The following is an 11,271-nucleotide window of genomic DNA, read 5'->3' as shown; positions in this document are numbered from 1 at the left end:
CCTTCACATCTGTGAAACTCTTTTTTAAAACTAGTATTTTTTAAAAAAAGTGAATGATTGCAAAAAGATCTGCAAATTTCGTAATTTACAAGTCAAAATATGTGGAATTTATTTCAGTGAAGATTAGGGATGCAAATAGTTTATGTGACCTTAAATCTGCTGTCAGTGTGTTCTTAAACATTAACATAATGTGTTGGGCTAATTATGCCCACATTTGCAATATGCTTTCTAAATTTCAACTTGTTGGTGTCGTGACGTTCTATTTTCATGTTATGTTCTAAATCCGCCATCTTGGTTCAAGTCACTCTTATCAATATAACAACTAATTGCAAATTGATCACCGATCCAAAAGTAGGGAAAATTTATAATTATACTGCGCCACCCTATTTTTAGATTAGTCTATATAAAATAGTAGGATCAATTTTTAATTAAGTTAGCAGTCTCCTCATTTATTTAGGCCGAATTATTTACTGTTCCACTTGAGGTTCCTGCAAGATTCGAATATTTATGAACGGTGCAATAAAAGGGAATTCAGGCAAACACAATATTAGATTAACTAAATAAAACATTTAATATATGATATATATAACAAATACAAGAATTCTGCTTTAAAATGAAACAATACAATTAACTTAATACATCTTGCTAAGTCACTCATGCCAATTCAATGTTCTAAACTTTCACATACAATTCACAGCTTCAAAATCACAAGCTTTCTTAACTCAAGTTAATAAAACGAAACTTCTTATTTAAACAGTCTCCAAATATCTAACAGCTGTACTTAATGTTTAAATTCACAGGAAGCACTAATCAAGGTAGACAATATTCCAAGCAATCTTATTTCGGACTTTGAGCTTCGAAGATATGTTAATGTTAGAATAAACAAACAAGTATGACTACTCTTACCAGATGCAATCTTCAATACATCAATTAATTGTGAGCACACTTATGAATTAACTTATTTACGTTAGCGGAACACATTAATAAAAATTCTCCAACGATTTAACTGAACTACTGTTAATCGTGCTTCACTACTCTAAAAAAAAAACCACATCAATAAGGCACTGATATCTTTCCTTGTTTACTTTTCTCAAACTAGTTAATCTCAATATAATTCTTCTCAGGGCAACATAGAATTAAGACGTAATCCTAGACTAACTGGAACTAATCAGAATTTTACATTGAATGTCCAGTTCTTTATTTATCCGGTTACGGCATTAATCTTCCTTTACAACACAGCTGACTTCACTTGCAGCTAAGTATATGATTCACTATGTTTTGGCTCACTTCTAAACACTATTCTCATGAATTTCTGCCCTAGAGAACTTATAATTTTCTTCCACTTCCTTTGCTTGTATCCTACCCTCCTTCCCGCTCCGCAAAAACTTCCTCTCTCCTCTCTAATTAAAAATCTTCTATTTCTTTTCCACTCCTTTCAGTCCGAAGGTCACGCTCTCTTCGACTCGTGCTTGTTTATTTCATGCGTCTCCATGACAACAAATGAACGCAAACATTTTGCTAATGTAATACAATGCTCTACTACTACATGAGTGATTACATAACGTTAAATTTTCACAAATAACAATAAACAGAATATTTGAGTTACTTAATCAGCTTTTTCATTACGTATAGAATTAATTATAATAATACTTTTCGTTACATCATATATATATTTTAGTTATAAATTCTGCACATATTATGCTTAATAAATTAATAGTAGGTTAAGTTTAGAATAAATATTTAAATAGTAATCCTAAATTAAGGAATAATAAATAATTTATATGCAAATCATGATTATTACATAATAAGCAATGTTAAATGTGAATGAAAAAACATAAATTACACGACATAGTTTCATTCACAATTTAACATTGGCAACATCGTTAATCTATTTTATTATGTCAACATCCTGCAGTTCACTTGTATTAGTACATTCCATTATATAATAGACAGCTTCTGATCTCTTCTTTCCAAAGTGTTTTAACTTAGAGTCGTCCATGTTAAAATGGCAGCATATATATTTGCCCATATACTTAGTCAATATAAGTCGCCTACAGGATTTATACATCATCCTTCCTTGGATATCTCTGTTCCCAGTTTACATCATCAACAAACAACTGAATGTTTCCTATTAAATCATTTCCTACATTATTGATGTACAAAACAACAACAAATTAACGAACAGATTATTGAATTACTAATAAATTAGTTAAATTTCTACTAGTAGCCAAACAAAGATAGCTGGTCCTTAACTATCACTAATTATAAACTGTATTCAAGGCTAAAACGGTCTTTCCTATTCCCTATGCGGAATAAAAGAAGTTAGTGCATATTTTATTTTATTTTTATTTTATTGCATTGCCTTCATTATATATGTTTAATCAAACTACCATTTTGACATTTTCTCAATAAACTACGAACATTATCTATAGAGAAGAGACATTAATCACTTCCAAGTAAGCCCTATTTGTCAAATCATTACATCTGAGGTATCTCTAATGAAAATATCGATCATAGAATGAATTCAAGTGTTCTTCATTCCATGTGCTGACAAAAATGACAGGAACATTAGTAGTAACAACAAGAATAAATATGCAACACAAATATAAAACCAATATAACATCTCTTTGAGAAATGCATTTGTGGATACAATTTCATATATTACAATCAAAAGTCAATTTAATATAATATGGTTAACGTTTTCATTTCTTTTAGTAGTAGAATATAGGTCGCAATTGTTAGCTATTGGCAAATCTATCTTGTGACTGTCTTGTTTCTCCTTAGGTCAATATAGTGTTTGGAAGTTTTTTCCACTTCGTTAGACTATAATAAATTTAGTTTAATCCTTTATCCAAGTGTATGCAAACAAAGATTGCACCTGTATTATCTTCAGGACTGAGGCAACTCGTGGTAAAGGTGGACCAAGCTCTCATCACTACTTGTCTTAGTATCTCCCATGATGCAAAACACATCTTGCGAACATGTATAATGCTATGCATTAAATCCAGAGTAATTTAATAATAAGGTGAGACACCTTTTGGCAACTCGTATAGGTAAACATGACTTCTCCATTGCTTCCACCTTAGTATTACCACCTCTGGGTCTAGCTCCCACTGATGAGGCCTCAATAAATGTCGAAACCGGTCTGGGTAGTGGCCCTTCCCTTAATGCATAGCATTATAAAACATGTCTGCAAGGAGATGTGCTTTGCATTATAGGAGATACTAAGACCAGCAGTGATGAGAGCTTGGTCCACCTTCTCCACGAGTTGTCTTTTCCTTCTGAAGATACTTCAGGTGTAAACTTTGTTTGTTTACACTTGGATAAAGGATTAAACTAAAAATTGATTATAATATAGTGTTTCGCAGGATGTTTTGGTGAATGGATAGCTAACCCTGCAAGCATATCAGAAATGCTACATCCATGTGCACTTTATACAGTTTATTTACACTGCTCTGTCCAACATCATGGAATTTTCAGGATGAAAATCCTTTAAACCACAATTGTAACGTACGTTGAATCCTTCCAGTGGAAAAGTCCGAAGTTCGATTTTCGTAGTGAAGAGCAAAATATTTACATAGTCTTTTTCAATTGAATGTTAGTTAGCCTACATCATACGGAAGTACCAGGATTTTTTTTCCTCCTGGAAACTCGGATTCTTCATCCCGTGTACAGGTAAAACGGCCATAAGAACACACGCAATTTACAGACAAAGTATACTGATGATTGTGATGGACAGAAGTTGATGTTTTGCATAGATAGATAGTAGTTAGTGGATTGAATGGGGGATATGGAGTGTTGCAATGTTCCCTAGTTCGTTGAGCCCTTGGACACCTCAGAGGTGTCACAAAATAATAAACTAAAAAAAAAAAATGTTTCAGTGTATTTCAGTACGCGTAAAAATATATTCGAATAAAATACTCTCCAGCAGAGTTTCCACACCTGAATCCTATAGTGAGTGATCGGAGCTTATTCCACCTTTACCACGAGTTGCCTTGGTCTTGCACTACCTGTAGGATCAGCTAGACTTGCATCACTTGCAGGCGCAAACTTGACTTGTTTGTCTGTTTGCTCACTTGAGAAATGGAGTAAAACCAAATTTAAAATTGCTTGGTATATTTAACATTTATTATACCCAAGGTAAAATACTTTCTATATATATATATATATATATATATATATATATATATAGAAAGTATTTTACCTTGGGTATAATAATATATATATTTTTATATATAATAAAAATATTGGGTATAATAAAAATATATATATATATACACGATCAAGAGCCTGTGTAGCTCAGTGGATGTGGCGTTTGCCAACCACCGCGCTTGACCGCACGAAGGAAGACTTGGTTTCGAGTCTAGTCGGCGACTAGAGGAAATTTTTCTAAGCCTTTTTTCGACCGGTTCCCGAGTTAGTCGATCTCTGGCACGGGCAAGCAGGTTTTTCCTCCCGGAAACTCGGGTTTTTCGTCCTGTAAACTCAAGAAAATCCACCGTAGAACCCACATTATTTCAGACATTAAATATATTGTGTTAGGGTTAGGGACCACGAGATGGCGGCACATTTGAGCCGTCTCTCTTCACTGAGTACGGCTTAATTAGTGATAGCCTTGGGCCATCTATCTCTGATTGGTACCAGTGGAGATTGAACTGCCCACTCAGTCTCCAAAAGTTAGATAGGGCTAAATGGCCTCGCCTACTTCCCGTATACGGGGAATAAAAAGGCGTTAGCTGATTTTTTTTTTTTTTTTGATATACACGATCTCCACGTTTTATTTTAGTGCCTAAAATATTTAGTCCCATAGGTTAACAAACGTGGGAAGAAAGACTCTTTTCGCTCAAAGAATCGAACTCATAACAGTCTTACTTTTATTCGTCTAGTAGTATGGAAGTTTTAAGAATTCACGTTAGACTGTTATAATGAAATTCATTTTTATTTTCCTGCGTAATTGAAAAAAACAGATATATCAGTTTTATTTTAATAATTTCTTCACCGCGTGGTGGCAGAGTGGACGTTTTTTTGCTCTTGGAAGATGTGGTGCACTGGCCGGCTTTCATGTGAGAATTTAATTTGTTTATAGTATGCTCTTTTGCATTATTGATCATGGTAAGTTACATACCTGAGTCCAAGAGTTCTTTTCTTGGTGTTGGATTACATCGCAGTTACTGTTTTTTTTTTTTTTTTGTTTTAAATAAAAGGCTTGATGAATTGATAGTTTTCTGAAAAATAAAATAAAAATTATGCAAACAGCATGTTCAATACACAGAATAAGTAGAAATAGTTATCGTTTTAGATATTGGAATATGCAGTGTCCGTGTAATACCTTTTTTTACCGTTTAAAATATTCGCAGTTGATGCAAAGTGACACATACACACACATATATACAGGGTGTTCGGGATAAATTTGACAGTTTCGTAAGGAAAAAGAAAATCTTCTTTGTATCTATTAAATTTAATGAATTGACAAAAAAACATTACAGGCAGAGTTAATTACAATACTATCAACAAGATTTACTCAAAATAACCACCATTAGCATCGATCACAGCTTCAATTCTGCTTCGGAACCTCGAACAAGCTGATGCTACAGTCTCCCTGGGAAGGGCCGCAAAAACTGTTTTACTTTTATCCATTAACTGGGCTTTTGTATTACTGGAAGTGCGATTGGTGTCTTTTTCAACTGCGCCCCATACAAAATAATCCATGGGGTTAAGGTCTGGGGAGTTTGGAGGCCAAACATTTGGACTGGTGAAGTCGTAGAAATTTTCAGACAACCATTTTTGACTTTTCCCAGAGGTGTGGCAAGGGGCCGAATCCTGCTGCCATACATACGGCCTACCATTGGCTACCCTTGTTATCCAGGGCTTGACTACAGTTAGCAACTCCACGAACAAAGCCCGAATTCCAATGCCAGGGTTCTTCAACACCTGTTCCTGCAGATTTGCGAGGAATTCTGCTGTACGAACGCAATCAGATCGTCTGCTAGGGATCTTTCTTCTTGCTACATCCTCGTAGTCACCATTGCAAGTCTCTAGTTCATGCCTGATTGTTTTAACTGTAATCAGGGAGCATTGGGCAGCAGTCGTAATATCCTTATTTTGATGGCGGGCACGAATCATCATGATACAAGTTATTCTCTTCCATGATTCAGGTGGGTTCCAGCTATCCATCCTTTCTGACATCTTGTATATGAATGAAGAAGGGTCCAAACTTTTAAATGAAGAGAAGTGTGTGTTAATACATGTAACTTACGGAAAAATATAATTAATTATAAATATGTCAAATTTATCCCGAACACCCTGTATATATATATATTACCCCAATGCAAAGCACATCTCCTGGAGGAGATGCATGATGCTTTGTATTAAAGGCAAGGGGCCACTACCCAGACTGGTTTCCACCTTTATTAAGGTCTCATCAGTGGGAGCCAGGCTAGAAATACCAAGATTTTAACAATACAGAGCTTATAAGTATTTTACCAGAACAAGTTACCATAAGGTGTTTTAACCTTATTAAATAAAAATCTCAGGAGGAAATATAAATGTAGAAAGTATTTTACCTTGGGTAAAATAAATGTTAAAGATACCAAGCTATTTTAAACCTGGTTTTACTCCATTTCCCAAGTAAGCAAACAGACAAACAAGTCAAGTTTGCACCTGCAAGTGTTGCAAGTCTAGCTGACCCTGCACGTGGTGCAAGACCAAGGCCACTCATGGTAAAAGTAGAATAAACTCTGATCACTAATCTTAATATTTACCCCTAATGCAAAGTACATCTCCCAGAGGAGATGTATGATGCTTTGTATTAAAGGCAAGGGGTCACTACCCAGACCAGTTTCGACCTTTATTGAGGTCTCATCAGTGAGAGCCAGGCTAGAAATACCAAGATTTTAGTAATACAGAGCTTATAAGTATTTTACCAGAACAAGTTACCATAAGGTGTTTTAACCTTATTAAATGAAAATCTCAGGAGGAGATATAAATGAAGAAAGTATTTTACCCAAGTAAATATACTTTCTTCATTTATATCTCCTCCTGAGATTTTTATTTAATAAGGTTAAAACACCTTATGGTAACTTGTTCTGGTAAAATACTTATAAGCTCTGTATTACTAAAATCTTGGTATTTCTAGCCTGGCTCTCACTGATGAGACCTCAATAAAGGTCGAAACCAGTCTGGGTAGTGGCCCCCTTGCCTTTAATACAAAGCATCATGCATCTCCTCCAGGAGATGTGCTTTGCATTAGGGGTAAATATTAAGATTAGTGATCAGAGCTTATTCTACTTTTACCATATATATATAAGGTATAGATATAGGACTATATATGCCATCGCTTCATAAGGATTATATATAGGACTAAAATTTGGATTATATATATATATATATATATATACACACACACACACACAAATGGAGTGATGGCATTTTTTAGTCCTAACTTTTGGAAATCAGCTGGTGGCCAGGAATAGTCATTGGCGGATTAGTGTGAGCTGTAGCCGACCTGCATGGATGAAAGCGTTATGAGAATGTCACAGACATTACAACCATCCCATGTTCCTAAACCCAATTAGTATGTGCGTGTGTGTTCTAGAGTCAGTTTTTGGAGCTGCAGAGTTAAAATTCTTTTTCTTTTGGAAGGAACAAACCTTACTTTCCTTTGCTAACCTGGGAACTGACGAATAAAATTCTAGTAAATGTCTCTGTAGTTTGTGACTAGAATTATTATTATTATGTAAGGTGCCTTCATGGAGTCAAATTCAGAATTGATAATTACTAATAATATTAAGTTATGTTCCATGCTAAATACTGTACAGTATTCACATTTCTTTTCTAATATTTGGTGACATAGGTATTCAGCTAATTATAAATGAATTGAATGTAGCAGTGACATCAGGTGTGAGTTTCTCTTCGGCATGGAGTGCATTTACAGTGTCGAGTAAAGGTACTTATTACTGTAATTCAATATAGAGGTTAGTGTCTTCTTCTCTCTCTCTCTCTAAGATTGTTTCTGAGTAGGAAGTATTACTTAATAAACCTAAACTCTTGATTGCTTCTTAGTGTAAAGAAGTAACTAGCACCATGAAACGAATATAGCTGTAATATCACTACCTCATGAAATGTTTCAAATGTATTTTAGGTCAAAAAGAAATCCACTAATAATTTCGATATGATCAGTTTTTGAAAGTGAAAGGAAGTTTGTCAGACTTCCTTTGACTTTCAAAGGAGATAATTTCAAAATTTGACTGACTCTTTGCGTATAAGGATTTGATGATGATAACTAACTTTAAGGGCATTATGAGTGCCCTTGTATACAAAGAGAAGGAAGTTGATTGCATTTAGCTAGCTGTCATATGTTTCATTTTTATTGCGGATGTCTGGTATGATTGTTGGCAAGCCAAAGTTTCGCTGCAGGATGAGAATTGAGTCAAATCGGATTGGAGGGGGAGGGCAGTGGTACTCATGTTAAGATTAAATTCTTCTTTATGCATTCAGAACACAAGTGTTCATTGATGAGAACAGGGCTAATGGTGTCTCAAAAAAAAAAAGATAGGTGATCAAAAATTCATGTGGATTCTCATTCTAAAAGGATAAGGTCATTTGCTTTAAGTAAATGCCTTGGCATTTCTCCAGCTGGATCAGTAGGATTTAATCGTACAGAGTAATACATACACACCCCAACTCAACATCACCAGAGTTAAAGATCAGTACTATCAACATAAGAAGCCTGAATGGCAAAGAAACGGAGCTAGCTGAGGAATTAGATAAGTACCAGATCGACATAATAGGGGCCACTGAAACAAAAAAGACAAAAACTGGTGAGATCTTTCTGAATATAAATACAAAATGTTATATTCAGGCAATGACAATCAAGGAAAAGAAGGAGTGGCCATAGTATTCAACACAAAATACAAGGCTAATCTTCTTGAATGGCAGTCAGTCTCAAGTAGAGTTATATGGGCAAATATGAGAATGGGAAACTGGACAATGAGACTTATTTGTACCTATGGTCCCACAGAAGGTTCTACTAAGGTAGAAGTGGAGGAATTATTTGAGGCTTTAGAAAAAGCAACTGACACAATGAGAAAGGAAAAGTTGGTCCTTGTTGGGGATCTAAATAGTAGAGTAGGAAATGATTGTGAGACATACAAAAATATTTTGGGAAAATTTGGAGAAAAGAGCAAAGCTAATAATAATGGCAAATATCTGTTGGATTTCTGCTCAGGACATGGACTGGTTATTACTAACACCATGTTCCAACATAAAAATGTGCAGAAATTCACATGGAGAGAAGAGGCAAGGAATAAGAAAAGTCTCATTGACTATATTATTGTTGATAGTGATGTTTTCTCCCTGGTGCAAGACACCACAGTGTACAGAGGATTTGAAATTGGAAGTGATCACTATTTACTCTTGAGCAGGATAAAACTGAATTTCACATTGAAAAGAATAACATGTAAGAAAGTTTTAAAGCGAATAAAAGTTGAGCAGCTCTCAGATGTGAACTGTAGACTAAAGTACACAAAGATTATTGAAGAAAAAAATGAAAGAGTTTGAGAACAGGAATCAAACCTTGGAGATTCAGTTGCAAGCTTTCAAGAAAGCCATGATTAATTCAGCTAGAGAGGTATGTGATGAATTTGTCTGCAAAGATAGAAAAATTAGAACTCCATGGTGGACACAGGAAGTTAAATTGGCAGTGAAGGAAAAGAAGAAAGCATATTAAAAGTTACTGGCAAATAAGTCAGCTTGTGCTGTTAGAGAATACAGAGACAAATGCAAGAATGCTAAACACTGTGTAAAACTAGCTAAACAAAAGTCATGGGAGGACTTTGGCAAGAATATAGAAAATAAATATCAAGAAGGTGGCAAAATATTCTGGAGGTTGTTGAAGAAGCTTAGGAATGGAGGAAAGAGTGCTGTAAAAGGAATTAGAGATGATAAAGATGACATGAAAACAGGAGAAAAAGATATCCTTGAAGTATGGAGTAATTACTTTGAAAAACTGCTAAATGAAACAAGCAGTGATGACAGCACAGTGGTAAAAAAACACTGACCAGGCATGCAGTCAGGAATACATATCCATACTTGAAGTAGAAAAAGCCATCAAAGGCTTGAAATGTGGAAAGGCAGCAGGAGTAGATGATATTCGACCAGAAATGCTGAAGTATGGTGGTATAAGAGTCTTACAGTGACTGCACTGCATAGTTCAGAAAGCCTGGACAGAGGGACGAATTCCTGATGATTGGAGTAGAGCTCTCATAGTACCCATATATAAAAAGGGAAATAAAACTGAATGTGAGAATTACAGAGGTATTTCCCTACTGAGTGTTAGTGGCAAGATCTATGCAAGTATACTTGAGAAACGGTTGAGAAGAATTGTGGAAGAAAAGCTTGGTGAAGAACAAGCTGGATTCAGGCCAAATAGAGGCTGTCAGGATCAGATCTTCACTTAACGACAAATAGTCGAGAAAGCATGGGAATAAAACAAAGATCTATATTTAAGTTTTGTCGATTTGGAAAAGGCATATGACAAGGTGCCAAGAGAGAAGATATTCAATATGCTACAGTTATATAGTATCAATGGTGCATTATATCAAGCAATACATAGTCTTTATTCGAGTTGTAAGTCAGCAGTTAGAATTGCAGGAAGTACAGGAAGATGGTTTAATGTTAAATCTGGTGTAAGACAAGGATGTACATTATCCCCTCTGTTATTCATTATCTATATGGATCACATTATGAAGGAAAGTGGTATTAAACATGATATCAAAATTGGAGATGTTAATGTCAGCTCTTTGCTTTATGTGGATGATGTTATACTTCTAAATAATATTCTAAATAAGATTCTCTGACTAAATTGAATAACTGTTGTAATAGATAAGGTATGAATGTCAGCAGTAAAAAGACAAAGACAATGAAAATAGGCAGAATCATTGAAAATGTCAACTGTGTTGTGAATGGAGAACCTGTGGAACAAGTAAAACATTTCAGCTACTTAGGCACGATTTTTAGTGAAGATAGTAAATTAAATATAGAAATAGACAACAGAATCAGCTAAGCTGGTATAGTGGGAAGTCAATTGAATAAATTCATATGGAATAAAAGAGAAATTAGTCGGAACAGTAAATTATTATTATTAATATTATTATTATTATTGTTCTGGGAAACTCCAAGGAGTCGACAGACTCATCGAGGGAGGCCCTAACATCATGTCTGGAACAACTATTCAACATTAACACAGTATCTATCATATCTTGCCTTGAACTC

General features: G+C 34.9%; 1 protein-coding gene across 1 annotated transcript in view; it reads left to right on the top strand.

Annotated features, from left to right (window-relative positions):
• The first annotated feature begins 5,013 nt into the window (after positions 1-5,013).
• LOC150107402 (mitochondrial coenzyme A diphosphatase NUDT8-like) overlaps positions 5,014-11,271 on the top strand; it is a 104,883-nt gene continuing 98,625 nt past the window's right edge. The window contains exon 1 of the mRNA XM_090391272.1: positions 5,014-5,063. The gene's annotated coding sequence lies outside the window, so the exon portion shown is untranslated. The remainder of the gene's footprint in view (positions 5,064-11,271) is intronic.

This window comes from Typopeltis vanoorti, chromosome 4 (assembly GCF_054136105.1).
Source record: "Typopeltis vanoorti isolate ZY-2024b chromosome 4, IOZ_Tvanoo_1.0, whole genome shotgun sequence".
NCBI classification, from domain to species: Eukaryota; Metazoa; Arthropoda; class Arachnida; order Uropygi; family Thelyphonidae; genus Typopeltis; species Typopeltis vanoorti.
This window is presented reverse-complemented; position numbering and strand designations above follow the sequence as displayed.